The 11707-nt window shown below is 39.5% G+C and overlaps 1 pseudogene; it reads left to right on the forward strand.

The window, feature by feature from the left end:
- The first annotated feature begins 2386 nt into the window (after positions 1 to 2386).
- LOC114903825 lies at positions 2387 to 11308 on the forward strand (annotated as a pseudogene).
- The last annotated feature ends 399 nt before the right edge of the window (positions 11309 to 11707 follow it).

The raw sequence follows: 11707 nt of genomic DNA on the forward strand, positions 1-11707 counted from the left end.
ATGCCAAGAAGAATCAGAACAAACAGGTTTTAATAAATTTTCCCCAGTTTTCTACACTAACCTCATCCTCTCTGACTTATATTTCTATACAACTGCCTATTCCTCATCAAACCTAGCATAAAAATACTCAAGGTCTGTTTCTACAGGTATTAATTTCCTTAGAAATGAAGGCTCCCGTGTCACACAAAACTCACATTAAATAAATTTGCATGGGGAATTCCCTAGCAGTCCAGTAGTTAGGACTCCATGCTTTCACCGCCGAGGATCCGGGGTTCCATCCCGGGTCAGGGCACTAGGATCCTGCAAGCCCCGCGGTGCTGCCAAAAAACATTTTTTAAGTCATAAATAAATTTGCATGCCTTTTTCAGTTTAATTTTCAGACCTAGCCAGGGGGAAGACTGAGGAAAGCTTTTTCCTCCCCTACACAGCAGAAACTATTTTGTCCACAAAGCCAAAAATATTTACTATCTGACTGTGTGGGTAATTTTATGTGTCAAATTGACTAGGACACAGTACCCAGATATTTGGTCAAACACTACCTGTATACATACACTACCTGTATGTTGCTGTGAAAATATTCTTCAGATGGGATTAACATTTAAATCAGTAGACTTAGAGTAAAGCTGATTATTCTCCATAATGTAGATAAGTCTCATTAAATCAGCTGAAGGTCTTAAGCAAAAGCAGACTGAGGTACCCTAAGAAAGACAGAATTCTGCCAGCAGATGGCCTTTGGACTCAAGCTGTAACATCAACCCTTCCCTGGGTCTCCAACCTGCTAGTTTACCCTGCAGATTTTGGATTTGCCAGCCTCCACAATCACATGAGTCAATTTCTTAAAATAAATCTCTGTCTCTCCAATAAATTGGCCCTTTAGAGAAAAAGTTTGCTGATCTCTGTTAGTCACCTGACTTACATCACAAAAGTTGTCAGGGATTCCTAGTCAGAATAGTGTAATTAACAATCTTCCTTTCAGGGACTTCTCTGGTGGTCCAGTAGTTAACACTCCATGCTCCCAATGCAGAGGGTCCAGGTTCATCCCTGATCAGGGAGCTAGATCCCGCATGCCGCAACTAAGATCCCGCATGCTGCAACAAATATCCCGCATGCTGCAACTAAGACCCAGAACAGCCAAATAAATAAATAAATATTTTTTTAAATCTTCGTTTCACAATATATGTAAATGAAACCATCATGCTATAACATCTTAAACTTATAAAGAGATGTCTGGCAATTATTTCTGAATAAAACTTGAAAAAATCTTTCCTGCTGTATTTATTCCTATATGCTGTACTAGGAATGCTGATTTTGAAATGTAAAGCCTAAAAAATATTTTTAAAGAAGAATGCAAACCATATAGACCAATGGAATAGAGAGCCAAGAAATAAACCTTTGCATATAGGTCAAATTATTTCAACAAGGGTGTAAAGTCCATTCAATAGGAAAAGGACAGTCTTTTCAACACATGGTGCAGGGAAAATTGGAAATCCACATGCAAAAACAAAAAAAATGAACTTGGGCCCTTACCTTACATCATACACAAAAATTAACTCATTATGGATCAAAGACCTAAACTTAGAAGCTAAAACTATAAATCTCTTAGAAAGCATTGAGAAATGCTTTGTAATATTAGATTTGACAACAATTTCTTGAATATGACACCAAAAGCACAGGAAACAAAAGAAAAATAAATTAACTTGAGTATATCAAAATTAAAAACTTCTGTGTGCCAAATCGAGTGAAAAAAGCAACCTACAGAAGAAAATATTTGCAATCTTATAAACTGATATCCAAAATATATAAAGAACTCCTACAACTCAACAAAGCAACCTGATTAAGAAATGGGGAAATAACTTGAACAGACATTTCTCCAAAGAAGATATACCAATCAGTAAAAATCAGTATACAACAAGATACCACTTTACACCCATTAGGATAACTATTGTATTAAAAATAATAATAATAAAAATGGGCTTCCCTGGTGGCACAGTGGTTGGGAGTCAGCCTGCCGATGCAGGGGACGCGGGTTCGTGCCCCGGTCCGGGAAGATCCCACATGCCACAGAGTGGCTGGGCCCGTGAGCCGTGGCCACTGAGCCTGCGCGTCCGGAGCCTGTGCTCCGCAACGGGAGAGGCCGCAGCAGTGAGAGGCCCGCGTAGCGCAAAAAAAAGTGTTGGCAAGGATGTAGAGAAACTGGAACTCTTGTGCCTTGCCCTTGGGAAGGTAAAATGGTGCATCTGTTATGGATTCATCTCTATGTTATTTCTGGGGGAAAAAAACAAAAGAAAACAGAAATACCATATGTGGTATGTACATGTGGTATGTACATACCAGGGAATATTATTCAACCTTGGAAAGGAAGAAAATTCTGACACATAGCTACAACATGGATGAAATGTCAGGCCATTATGTGAGTGAAATATGCCAGACAGCAAAGAACAAATATTGTGTGATTCTACTTATATGAGATACCTAGAGTAGTCAGATTCATAGAGACAGAAAGCAGGATGGTCATTGCTAGGGGCTGGGAATAGGGAGTAATGGGGAATTGTGTTTAGTGGGTACCATTTCAGTTTTGCAAGAGTTCTGGAGATGTATGGTTGATGATTGCAGAACAAGGTGACACACAATGCCACTGAGCTGTACATTTAAATTTTATGTAACATGGATTTTACCACAATAAAAAATAATAGTGCCTAGCATTATGATGAGTAAGCAAATTATTAGATTCATGAAAAGCAAGACCAGATGCAAATTTTTTAAAAACACAAAAAAAGTCAGTATTATACCTTTAGAGGGAAATTGTTTTGGTTCTATCAATTGCTTTATAAGTTATTGGTAAAATATATTTAATTAACATTTGTATCAACAATAAATTCTGTTGATAATTTAAAATAAGTAAAATATTTCTTTGGTCCCCACTACCCTGGCCCCAACCATCATTAGTCCGTTGGTCCAAACGTGCACTATGATCAAAATCCGTCTCCCCTCCACTGAGACTCTGATTCCCAACACCTTCACATTTCAGTACCACCCTTCTTACCAGATATCAGGAATCTGGGTTCCCTGAAAGTTTATAAGACACCAAACTTGGCCTCCCAGATCTTGATGCCAAAGGGCATGTTAAGCTGTCCCTGACTCTTAAAGACAAGTTTTACACAAAATCATGGAATATAAGTAAGTGTATATTTCAGCAAGAGGTTCATTAATTACAGAATTCAGAGGCCACTCATGGGAATCTTCAGTGGGAAGGAGCAGGAAGAGTGCAAAAAGGAGAAAGAATATAAGCCACACAATTTATAATACTTCTCTGCCATAGTCCCAAAGAGTGAATGCCCAAAGTTCACTTTTCTCAAAAGCAGGAAGAGCTTTCTAATACCTAACCTTATTTGAGGGCAACTTTTCAGATACCATTGCACTGAAAGCTCTCCTGTTTAGAACCTCCCTTGATTGTGTTTACTCCAAATAGGTCACGCATGCTAGAAATGACATGTTTAGAGCAAAGCGATCTCCAATCTAGAGGACATGGCATGGATCATTCTCCTTGGGATCCTTCAATGTCTCCTCTCCCTTCCCTACCTTGTTCCAAAAATGCTTTCCACTTCACAAACAAGACAAGAAATGTTACCAAGGCTGTTGCCCAAGAATCATACCCCTGCCACTCTCTCAAATGGAAACCAATTACACTTAATCTAAGTTTCAGGAGGAAGCTGCATAGACAAAAAATGACAAGAACTGGTTGGAACCAGCTAGGCCCAAGATGGCAGAAGATTCAACCTCCAGTAGACCTTGAGCCTCATATACACTCACGGTAACACATTAGCTAAATGACACACCCACCAGCGCCAGAACAGCTGATGATTGCCACGACAACAACCAGAAAATTCCACACAAGGACTAAAAAGGAGAGTTGCATCAGTTTTGGGTCCAAACCACTCATCTGTCTCAGAAAACTCATGAATATCCCTCCCACTCCTTCCAAAACCCTCCCTTTTATTTCGACTCTCCTATATATTTGGTGTCTCTGCCTGAATTGGGTTGAGAAGTTGAGTTGTGAACTAGGTTCCTGCTTCTCCATTCTTTGGCCACTGCTGTTCCAGTCTCAGCATCAGTTTCATTACTGACTGCATGGATCCAATCAGAAAAAGAACCTCCCTGGCTGAGACAAGGGGTCTCAGCCAGGCTAGGACCCCAGCATGGGTTCAGTCGACGAACCTGGTAACAGAAACACTCCCCATTCCTCCATGGTCCTTTCACATCCGAATTTCAGCTCAGACTCTTGCCTCTGGCCTCTAACCTCTCTCCATCCTTGTCTCAGTTTGGACAGCATTACCTTCAGGAAGTCTCTCAGGAGGTTTTCAGAGGCAGAGATGCCATAACATAATTCACATTCCATATGCCAGTATTTCTATCTAGATTTCAAATAAACCCACCTATTAAGTAAAATTTAACTTCCACCAAAATGGAAGCTCTAAAATGAAAGGGGTCTTGTATTCTTAACTTGTGATCCCCTACAACATACACATGAATAACTGATAGCCTGCCTTGACATGGGCATTCAACAAAAATAGTTTAATTCTGTAAATTACAGGTTAGTAATCCTTTTCTGTAAAGAGCTGTAAATATTTTAAGCCTTAAGAGATATAGGTCTCTGTAGCAACTATTCAACTTTGCTGTTGTAGTGTGAAAGCAGCCATAGACAATGTGTAAACAAATTTGCACGACTGTATTCCAATAAAACTTTACTATGGACACTGAAATTTGAAGAAATAGTACTCTGATTTTTCTCAACTACTTAAAAATATAAAATCCAATTTTATTTCACAAGCCTTATACATACAAGGCAGAGGTCTGGATTTGACTACGGGTTGTACTTTGCTGACCCTCAGTATAAATGAATACAGTTTGAATCAGTCCCAAATGTATCTCTATGATCCCATTCTTTCTGTTTCTCCAATTATCCTGTAGACTTATCCATATCTCACCAGAGAACAACACTGATAAAAATCCTTCAATGAATGCCATGTTCCCTCTGCTCTATGGGGCCCATATACATGTTAAATCCCAAACTTTTGCTCTCCTTTCTCTCTCCATATGTTTGTGAGGCAGGTCTTTTGCTTTTTGGCAATGCCTCTGATGTGTTCAGTTTCCTTGTCTGTGAACTTCCATCAAATCCCTCTATTTCCAAACCATGTGCTTACCCCTGAGCCCCAACCCAATTATTGACTTTCCTAAGAATCTCTTCCTGATCACCCTCCACTAGGCTCCTAAACACCAGGCACTTAGCTCATTGTCCTCTTGTAGACAGCAAGTTGTCTGATTGTTTGCCCTGTCTCTTTTCCAAACTAGCTCCCCACAAGAGTCATAGCTGTTTTGTCAACAATTCCACAAATGGGCTGACAAAGAGTAAACATTCAATCAACATTACGGAATCAATGACTCTCACTGCTGGGAGGCACAGTATAATTAACAAAGAAGACTGAAATAAGCTAGAAACCATTTAGTATATCTGGCATCATTGCTAGTATAAACAGGGGCTTAGTAGAGGAGGGCCAACAGGCAAAACTAAAAAACAGAAGCAGTGGCTCTGTGGTGGTAAGTGATGGGCTGAGGAGAGTGCCATAATGGTTGCAACTTGCCACTGGGGCTGCCTGGCATTTCACAGGATATGGAGCCCCAGCCCTGAAGGAGAGACCCCTTACTGCTGGTAAGATAGGAAGGGGGCAAGGCACAACCTTTAAAAGAATGATAGCCATTGGGGACATGACATAAACTGGTTAGAACCAACTAGGTCAAAGATGGTGGATGATTGACTTCCACTAGACCTTGAGTCTCAGTATATGCTCATTGTAATATATCAGCTAAAGGACACACCCACAGGCACCAAGACAGTTCTGAGGCCAATGACTATAAAAGGCCAAAACGCAGGTGGTAGCCCAATTCCTAGAAATCCCCGCCCCTTCCCCAAAATAGTTGGAATAATCCTCCCATTCATTAGCCTATGAAATTACCCACCCCTGTAAAAACTGACAACCCTGTATCCTAGTGCCCCTCCCCTTCTGAGATGGCCCACACTCTATGGAGTATGTATCTCCCTAAATAAACCTTCTTTCACCTTACTATGGCTCGCTCTTGAATTCTTTCCTGTGTGAAGCCAAGAACCCACACTTGGTGGCTATCCCGGGGACTTGGATGTGACCTGGGATGTTACCATTCTCTCTGGCCCCACTTTCTTTCCTGCAACACTTGGGAGCTGGATACCTGTGATACTGCAACTTAGAATAAGAAATATATATTTGGTCCCCCTTTCTGGCACAGAGCTCCTAAAACCCTTGGAATTTCTGGTGCTGAGATTGAAAAATGTATCTTTTGTTATGTTAATACGGTGACTTTGGAAGGTCGGAAAGGGTGAGGGCTGGCTTGGTTGCCAAGATAACCAATTGATAAGAGAGCTGGAACTTTCAGTCCCATCCCCAGACCTCTGAGGAGGGGAGAGGGGCTGAAATTAAAATCAATCTCCAGTGGCCAATGATTTAATCAACCATGCCTATATAATGAAGACTCCATAAAAAAACAAAAGGATGGGGTTTCTAAAACTTCTAGGTTTGTGAACTAGAACACTTCCATTCGCCACAGTGCTGGACCCAAACTCCACGGGGACAGAAGTTCCTTTGTTCAGGACCTTACTCTAGGTATCTGTTCCTATCGCTGCTGATTCCTAACTTTTAATATCGTTTGTAATAAACTGATAATCTAGTGAGTAAATTGGTTTTCTAAGTCTTGTGAGCCATTCTAGCAAATTAATTGAACCCAAGGAGGGGATCGTAGGAACCTCTGATTTTTAGCCAGTTGATCAGAGACACAGGTGACAACCTAAACTTGTGATTGATATCTGAAGCAGAACGGGGCAGTCTTGTGGGACTGAGTCCTTAACCTGTGGAATCTGATGCTATCACTGGATAGATAATGTCAGAATTGAGTTGAATTGCAGGACACCTAGAGAATTGCTTGGTGGTGTGGGGGAAAACTTCCCACGTGCTGGAATTGGGAATTGCCCAAAGTCCAGCCAGGCCTCAAGTGCCACTCTTATCTAGCTCCTGCACCAATGACAGCTCCAAAAACCCACCTGTTAGGAGGGAAAGACAAAGTGGTAGGGAACTGAGGAACTGATTAACTTGAGGGCTTCCCTTCAAGTACTCCTTTATTCTCTAGCACATTCTCTGAATAGAGTGATAAGGAAACTCATGCACAGATAGTATAAGGCAGGGGTCCCCAATCCCTGGGCTGTGGACTGGTACCGGTCCGCGGCGTGTTAGGAACTGGGCCACACAGCAGGACGAGAGTGGCGGGTGAGCCAGCAAAGCTTCATCTGCTGCTCCCCATCTCTCACATTACCGCCTGAACCATCCTCCCCACCACCCTGGTCTGTGGAAAAACTGTCTTCCATGAAACCAGTCCCTGGTGCCAAAATGTTGGGGACCACTGGTTTAAGGGATTGCCCAAGGTCCCAAAACTTTTTAAATTATCATAAGGCTAAGAAAATTATAAGCGCGAGTCACTGAATCAGCAAGATACAGAGTGTACTACAGATGTGGAAGACACTAGAGATGTTGAAGAAGAACTTACCAAAGAAGGTGAAGAAATATGAAATGATGTGGAAGAATGTCAGAATAAAACATTGCTTGCTGGAATGGAGACATTCACTGATTCAAATGCTCAGTTATCATTAATTACGTCAGTGAAATGTTTAACCACCACTGGAATTAGTCAATGGCAGAAAGAAACTCCCAAATTAATCCCACTGAATGAAGATGTTCTGGTAACATTAGGAAAAGAAGAGTTCCAAAAATTAAGACATGATCTACAAATGGTACTGTCTAGAATGGTAATGTCAAAGAATGAAAAGATAAAGAAAAAATAGTGGCTGGATGAACAGCAACAGATACTGGAATCTCTTAATATAGTAAACAATGAAACATCACATAGTGACATTTTTTTCTGAATTGAGAACCTTTAATAAGCTGAAAACAAAAATGCTTAATATAAAAGAATTAAGGGTGTGGAGAAAAGGGAACCCTCTCGCACTGTTTGTTGGAATGTAAATTGATAGAGCCACTACAGAGAACAGTATGCAGGTTCCTTAAAAAACTAAAAATAGAACTATCATATGACCCAGCAATCCCACTACTGGGCATATACCCTGAGAAAACCATAATTCAAAATGAGTCATGTATCACAATGTTCACTGCAGTTCTATTTACAGTAGCCAGGACATGGAAGCAACCTAAGTGTCCATCGACAGATGAATAGGTAAAGAAGATGTGGCACATATATACAATGGAATATTACTCAGCCATAAAAAGAAACGAAACTGAGATATTTGTAGTGAGGAGGATGGACCTAGAGTCTGTCATACAGAGTGAAGTAAGTCAGAAAGAGAAAAAAGATACCGTATGCTAACACATATATATAGAATCTTTAAAAAAAAAAAAAGGTTCTGATGAACCTAGGGGCAGGACAGGAATAAAGATGCAGACGTAGAGAATGGACTTGAGGACATGGGGAGGGGGAACGGTAAGCTGGGATGAAGTGAGAGAGTAGCACTGACATATATACACTACCAAATGTAAAATAGATAGCTAGTGGGAAGCAGCCGCATAGCACAGGGAGATCAGCTCAGTGCTTTGTGACCACTTAGAGGGGTGGGATAGGAAGGGTGGGAGGGAGACACAAGAGGGAGGGGATATGGGGATATATGTATATATATAGCTGATTCACTTTATTATACAGCAGAAACTAACACAACATTGTAAAGCAATTATACTTCAATAAAGATGTTTAAAAAAAAAGAATTTAAGGAGAAACTCTTGATTACCTTGGGTGAGTTTTGAGAAGACCATTTTCCTGTAACTGATAGAAAATTGAAAAAGAAAAACATTGTCTATTCTTGCCTCCTTTGTTGTAGATTAATTGAGCATAAGCACCTGGGTTTAGTTCTGGGCTTTCTATTCTGTTCCATTGACCTGTGTGTCTGTTTTTATGCCAGTACCATACCGTTTTGATTACCGTAGCTTTGTGTATAGCCTGAAGTCAGGGAGCCTGATTCTTCCAAAAGTGTCCTTTCTCAAGATTGTTTTGGCTATTTGGGGCCTTTTGCATTTCCATATAAATTTTAAAATTATTTGTTCTAGTTCTGTGAAAATTATCCATGGCATTTTTTTTTTTTTTTTTTTTTGCGGTACATGGGCCTCTCACTGTGTGGCCTCTCCCATTGTGGAGCACAGGCTCTGGATACTCAGGCTCAGCAGCCATGGCTCACAGGCACAGCTGCTCCGTGGCATGTGGGATCTTCCTGGACAGGGACACAAACCCATGTCCCCTGCATCAGCAGGTGGACTCTCAACCACTGCGCCACCAGGGAAGCCCCCATGGCATTTAAAAAAATATATTTATTAATTTATTTATTTGGCTATGCCAGGCCTTAGTTGCAGCAGGAAGAATCTTCACTGTGGCGTGCTGGATTCTTAGTTGTGGCATGCAGGATCATTTTAGTTGCAGCATGCAGGCCCTTAATTGTGGCATGTGGGATCTAGTTCCCTGACCAGGGATCGAACCTGGGCCCCCTGCATTGAAAGCATGGAGTCTTAACTGCTGGACCACCAGGGAAGTCCCACCCATGGTATTTTGATAGAGATTTCATTGAATCTGTAGATTTCCTTGGGTAATATGGTCATTTTAACAATATTGATTCTTCCACTCCAATCACACAGTATATCTTTCCATCTGTTTGTGTTGTCTTCAATTTCTTTCAGCAGAGTCTTATAGTTTTCCAAGTACAGGTATTTTGATCCCTTAGGTAGGCTTATTTTTAGGTATTTTATTCTTTTTGATGTGATGGTAAATGGGATTGCTTCCTTAATTTCTCCTTCTGATTAAAAAATGGGCAGAAGACCTGAATAGACATTTTTCCAAAGAGGACATACAGATGGCCAACAGGCACGTGAAGAGACATGGCTAATCATTAGGGAACATGGCTAATCATTAGGGAAATGCAAGTCAAAAGTACAATGAGGTATCACCTCATATCTGTCAGAATGGCTGTCATCAAAAATAGCACAAATAAGGGAGTTCCCTGGTGGCCTAGTGGATAGGATTTGGCACTTTCACTGCAGAGGTCTGGGTTCAATCCCTTGTTGGGGAACCATCCTGCATGCCGTGTGGTGCAGCCAAAATACAAAAAAAAAAACAAAAAAAAAAAAACCCACAAATAATAAATGTTAGCCAGGACTTGAAAAAGAGAACCCTCATACAATGCCAGTATGAATGTAAATTGGTACAGCCACTGTGAAAAATAGTTTGGAGGTTTCTCAAAAAAAACTAAAAATAGTGCTAACATATGTCCCAGCAATTCCACTCCAGGGTATATATCCATAAAAAACAAAAACACTAATTAAAAAAGATACATGCACCGCAATGTTCATAGCAGCATTACTTAAAACAGTCAAGATATAGAAGCAACCTAAGTGTCCATCAACAAATGAATGGATAAAGAGGCTGAGTAACATTCCATTGTATGTATATATGGAACATATATTTTGCTCCATATATACATGGACAAGAACAAAAATTTGCCATTTGCAGCAACATGGATAGACTTGGAAGGTATTATGATAAGTGAAACTAGTCAGAGAAAGACAAATACTGTATGATATCACTTATATGTGGAACCTAAAAATACAATAAGTTAGTGAATATAACAACAACAAAAAAAAGCAGAAGACTCACAGCTATAGAGAACAAACTAGTGGTTACCAGTGGGGATAATGAAGGGCAGAGGGGCAATATAGGGGTATCAGATTAAGAGGCACAAACTATTATTGATAAAATAAGCTACAAGGATATATTGCACAACACAGGGAATATAGCCAATATTTTATAACCATAAATAAGGCATAACATTTAAAAACTGTGAATCACTATATTGTACACCTGTAACATACAGTTTTATACAGCAAATATACTTCAAAAAATTTTTTGAAAATAAATTAATTAAAAAGAAATTTTAAAATGATAACAAAAATATAGAGGAAAAAAGAAAAACATTAAAAAATCAACTGCATAACTGATAGCATTACATGAAATGTTAGAGATTCATATAAATAGATTTTTTGATGTCCCACATGATCCATATGTCAAAATTAGTGATTACTTTTGGCCACCTTATAATGAACTGCTATTACTTAAAGGAATTGCCTTGAGACATCTAGAAGATTCAATCCAAATAAGATTAGAATTCTTCTATGAGTAAAAAGGTGGTCTTTTTTTCCCCACACAGTACTTAAAGAATCCTTTTTGTTATTCAAAGATAACAGAAACACTGAAGACTACTTGAACGGAGAACATAAAATCAAAGCACTTAGTCCATCTTTCTTTTATTCTTAAAATGGCATATGCTGCAATCTTATTCATTTTAATATAGTCCCCTTTCATTCAAGTCAGTGCTTTAGTGTTTTAAACTATATGAACAAGAATGCAAGTAAAAAATATTCTAGGCCTAATCATTACAAAACATTTAATGTACCTTACTTCATGCAATACTCTTTAAAAATTCTTTGTTAATTTATGATATTGCTAATGCAATATTTTCCATTAAAATTTTATGACAGTTTCTTCTACGTATTTTGATGTCCATTTGATGCTTAACTCA

The sequence above is a fragment of the Monodon monoceros genome, unplaced genomic scaffold, assembly GCF_005190385.1.
Source record: "Monodon monoceros isolate NGI ecotype Baffin Bay Population unplaced genomic scaffold, NGI_Narwhal_1 Super_Scaffold_21, whole genome shotgun sequence".
Classification (NCBI taxonomy): domain Eukaryota; kingdom Metazoa; phylum Chordata; class Mammalia; order Artiodactyla; family Monodontidae; genus Monodon; species Monodon monoceros.